We start from the raw sequence: 5,694 nt of genomic DNA on the forward strand, positions 1-5,694 counted from the left end.
TGATTGTTATGTGTGCACTTGCCCTGGGACTGCAGATGGAAATGAGCTTTCAACTATAATCTCGCATGTAGAATCTCTTCTCTTTTTGAGATGAATGTATTGTTATGCATGGTTTTGTTAAATAAATACATGTAATATAATGAAAATAATGTTCTTTTCTTTTGACAAGTGGCCAGCTGGGTCAAACTTTGAATATCATTTAAAAAAAAATGAACATGATAGACATTTCTTTTAACGTACACTTTTAGTCAAAGCGACTCACATAGAGATCAGCCACACTGTTGAACATGTCTACGGCAGCAATGTGTGGTTCAATAGAACACTTTGACATATTGACTGCAGGGGCAAGGATTCAAACCAATGACCATCAGGATTGTAGACAACAATTTAAGTCACAGCTAACAGCCACTCAAAACAGACAGAGAGATGGCATACTGACAGCCTGAATTGTCTGGCACTTTAATGTTGCTGAGGTAAGAATGTAAGTATTTATTGATGTCATTAGTCAAATGTCACTCTCTGCCTGCAAATGCCACAGTGTTCATGTGAACCCTTATGCTTTCTGCCGTTCACATTAACCATTGGCAACCTTCACTGAGAGTAACAGAACTGGTTTTCACTTCTCACAGTGTGTTGTTAGGATTTTATGAGACTTTTATTGGACTACTTTTTGACTGCTGTTTCCTGCACAGCATCCGGGTTCCATCAGAGTATTTGCGTACTATCTTTATAATGTATAGGCAGTCTATGTGTATTATATGATAAGAAAATAGCCACAACACACATTTAGAAAGCAGCACAACTTTATCTACCTGCTAGCCTCTTGTCAGCATCACAAAGCCATGTGACATCCATAAAGAGACTGTGTTGACAGTGTAAAAGTGTGAATATTAATGAGTGTTTTCAATAACTAGAGACTTCACTTTTGAGTATGCATGTTCAGTTATTTGGAAATATCAGAATATACAGGTAGAACAGTGGGCAAACAAGATTATTTCTGAGGTAATGGTTGTGTTTTGAATCACATCTGGAAATGTTGTGACTGAGGTCAGAAGGAAACCACTGTTTACCCATGTCTGTGTTGTTTAACTAAAATATGTATTGTTGTATACGGTTTGCTTTTGACTTCACTGTTGTGGTTGTTGAGTCATGTCATGAACACATGTTTTACCTCATGCTCAGTTTGCCTTCTAAAAATAAATGTGTGCTGGCCTGACTGACACTCACAATGAATCTGCCCTTCATTATTTAATCATTTCTTATCAACACATTTGTCAGATCAGATGGAGAACTCTGTGTTTCTCATATTGTTTTCGAGCCACTCCCTTATATTTCATTTATAACTTATTGCGTGTGAAAGATTAATTTGAACAGACTTGTGTTCCTCCAGCTGTCAAATCCACTCCTAGATAATTGGAGCATGAACACAGTATGTTAATACTGTGGACTTTCCTTTATAGAAATAAGTATAAAAAACAAAGTGTTACGTGTCTTGAATAAAGTGTTTTCTTAGAGCATCCAACATTTCCCAACTCAGTTAATAGTGTGTGCTTGTGTGAGAGCAAAACAGTAACGTTTTAGTTAATTTTTGTAAGTGTTCACTGGAATGAGCCAATGCTGTAAAAATAGAAAAACAAGATGACTGATTATGTGTTTATCACAGAAAGAGTAAACACTTGGCTAGAAAATTGGCTACCATTACCATAGAGTCTAGACCACACACTGACATAACAGCCCAAACATGGTTGCTTTGCTAAATAAAAAGGAAAAAGAAGTTTGCTTCTCAAAATCCCTTAATAGGGACCCCTTAACTGAAAAAGTCAAGGATTAAAATATGGATATAGAATTATTTTAAGGTTAAATGTTAGCACGTAAAGCATGAAAGACCAGGATAAGATGAGAAGGGGGACAAATCTATCAATCAATCTGCTTCCTTTTTCTGCCACCGACAGAGAAAATGAATATGTATTGAAGCACTTAGATGATTGAATTTCTAAACAGTCACCCAGCAGAGCACTTTTCTTCTGAATGAGCGTGTTCTTCATGTTGAAACAGAGACATGTGCAGACAGGGAAGTGAAGTTCATTTATTTTTCGGAAACAAGTTGCTCAAAGCTTAATCAGCAAATTTCGTAATGATTGTCAAAGATCATAGGAGCCTCTCTGATCCGAACACAAGTCATTTCAAGCCTCCGCCCTTCAGCTGTTCTGCAATAGCACTGCTAGAGAAAGCTTGAAGGACTTGTGACTGATTGCACAAGTCACACTTTTAAAAAAAGAATGTGGACCTGATCCTTTTTAGCAACAGCCATGTATTTAGTGAGACTTCAGTGTCATGGAAAAATACATCTGAATGATTCTGGTGCATTTAATAAATGCATGTTACATACATTTCGGAGTTCTGTTTAAGACGCATCTCTGCATTCTTCCTGCATGAGTCACCTCCAACGCTTTTGATTGCATGACACCACAAGGTACAGGCTGTAGCGGGCATTGTGACCACCAGATGATCACTGGTTCAAGTCCTCACATGGACCAAAACATATATATATCTATGTCTAGACCTGTAGATGACACTGGCAAGGTTTAATTAGGAAAGGCACAGAACCCTCAACTGGTTCTAGGCACCGAAATCCAATTCGCTCTGACACCTCTCCATCAATGTGTGTGTTTATCAATGTGTGTATTTCATGCCTAATGTCTATTATGTCCTGTTTGTGCATGTGGGTATTTGAACTTGCATTGTATACCTGAATGAAAACCTGGGGGATTTATAAAACCTTCTCTCTCCTTCTGAAAGAAATGTTGTTGCGCTGCTCATCTTTAGATTGCCCTTCACGACTGCCATGACCGGTTTCCAAACAAAATACTTTAGCTGGAAACATATTTTGTTAAGAGGGTGTGCACCACTTGAGCTAAATAGTTTTGAGTCCCTATTTTTACACTTTCTGCTGGATGTTTTCACACACTAGTAGTGAAATGCCCTCAGAGATGGAATGTTTTTACAACCTGCATCTGGTTTTTCCAGGTTGTCTATCGCTGTTTATTCAACTTTAAATCCCTAAAACAACTGTCTCATGGCAAAGCTAATTGTGTGTGTTATGATTTGCCTGTTGTCTGCTTTAAGAGCTGTGTGTAGCTTGTTTGTGGCAGCCACACCCCCCTGCACTGACAGTACAGTAGTATATACTTCTAACAAGTCTACCTTCAACAAGTTCACATTTCAGATCAACCTTGACAAATGAAATGGTAAACCTGGAGGGAACATAAATAAATATATTTGAAGTTTCAGAACCTTTCAGTTATTATAACACAGTGTTGTATGGCAGGATGTGAAAATGTCTTCCTTCCTATGATTGCAGATCGTAAGGGGAAAACACGTACACGAGGCAAAAATGCTTTAAAAGGCTATACAATATATACTTATGGTAAAATGACTGTTATTTATTCCGATTATTTTCACATGTTTTCCTGTCCTGAAATAAAGGGGACGTACTGTGTTTACAGTATGCTGTTGACAGGCTATTGTCAATATTGAATGCTTTGACACACAAATCGACAAAATATACCCTGAACATTATTTCAAATTAAACTCCACGGATTAAAATGCAGAGACAGATCTGCAGATGCTTTGATGCAGAAGACACTGCGAGGCCATGTGTTGTGTGAGCTGGCCTGCAGGATCCCAGCGGATGAATTAAGTCTTTAGTTACTCAGTAATGAACCTCTATGGCCACTGCGATCATTATCATTAACACTCGACGTCTCAACTACATCCTGACATTTCATAAAAATGTAATTTGCTTTTTAGTTGTTAATTTCTAAACATTCCAAAAAAGTCATTTCAAATTTTTGTACGTACTGTATTTTATTTAAATGAACCATGTTAAATACACTTTTACTCATACTTCTACCTGAAAAAGCTGACTTTTGAAAGAAGAAATAACAAGCTTTCTAGGAAATGTAATATGGAAGCAATAACAACCCTGTTTTCATATTTGCTGCTAAAAGCTCAAATGGTTTTGAGAAGTGGTTAAAAAATGTTGAATTGATTCCATCCTTACAGTGGATTTAGTAGTAGAAGAAGTGGTAGATTTTTTAGCAGAAAGATAGTCTGGAGGAAGTAAGTAATACATAGTCAAAATGTCTTTGTAATGACAAAGGTTAAACATTTCTTGGAGACAAATATGCATATTTCCTCACTTTGTTCAAAACCGACCTAATCTTCACACCAGTGATCAATTTCTGTTAACATTAAAGATATGAGACTGTACTGAATGTGTGTGTTTGGTGGGGCTTTGTGCATAAAGGAGGTGTGTGTCAGTGTGTGTTCAGTGTTATCTGTATGAGTGGTTGGAGTTGCACAACCTGGACGGATGTCTGCTGATGGATGGAGGGAGAAGTGAAAGGGTGAGTGTTCTGGCTTTTTCAGCCACAAAGGAAATAAAGATTTCTGCTTCTTCTATTCCAACGCAGAGAAACCTTTAAAAAAAAAGCAGCATAAACATTCAGTCAGTGTCCTTACGTCAACCTGTTCCTCACAAGAGAAGCAGAAAGCATGTTTTCTTTGGCCTAACAATGACTGAACTGAAGAACAGAACATCTGATGAAACGTGTTTTATGGATGCCATGCATTAGCATTTTCCGCCAGAATGACAATCCGCTACATGAAAAATTAAATATCTTTAATTATTTTGTGGAATAAAATGTATATATTTGCTAAATAACTTTTATTCTAACATATACTTAGAATATTCAGCTTCCTGGTGTCAGTGCTTGTGCATTTGCATAATCTCATTATTTGTTGCAAAGTTTCATTATTTGAAAAGCTTCGTCCTAAAGGCATTCAACCCAGATCAAGAGGATTGCAACGAATGTTTGAAAAGGACTAGGGATGAGCTTTAACAATAAATAAATGATGCAATGTAGTTAACTTAAAGTCTACAAGTAAAACAACAAATAATTGTCTTAAGGACTTACCTCGCACACAAAGAAATGTACATACAGGATTCTCCTTATGCATCTTCCAAACACTCACAAACAGATGTTTAATAATGCTTGTTTTAAATGTATGTTTGCTAATTTGCATTATTCTTCTTCACTTCCTTTGTTGCTCCAAAGATTCCTTCGCAGTAGGTGGCACTGCTCTGGTAAAAAATATACCACCAGTTAAGCTTATTCTCGACCTTGAAAGCACTTAACAAAAAAAAAAATAGTACAATTACTATTGAAATTAAACTATCTCTGAAGGCGTGACATACAAACTTTTATTTCTGACATTTAGCTTATAGGGAGACAAATACAATTCAAATTGCCAATTAAAAGATAATTCATTGATTTGTATGGGCTCTGTTTAAAAAGTTAACACTTCCCTTTGTTTTAATAAACTATGCTTGGTTTGTGACTCATGCAGATTTTCTTTTAGCCAGACTAGCACCAAGTCACGCCCGTTAACCAAGAGTTTTTGTTATTTTTATAAAAGGTGAGGTTGATTTCAGTTTTCATTTAAGGAAATGTGTTGCTTATGGGAAAAACAGTGTGTACAATCCCTGTCATAAGGAAAGGTCGCCTTTAGAAAATGGTGACATTTGTTTCTGATTCGCTCAGTTTAATGTCATGTGATGAATCCCCAACTGTTTTGTTATGCAATATTCAACCTGCAATCCGTCATGAATAAAGGACACACAAAACAATC

The sequence above is a fragment of the Notothenia rossii genome (assembly GCF_949606895.1).
Source record: "Notothenia rossii genome assembly, chromosome: 4".
Lineage (NCBI taxonomy): Eukaryota > Metazoa > Chordata > Actinopteri > Perciformes > Nototheniidae > Notothenia > Notothenia rossii.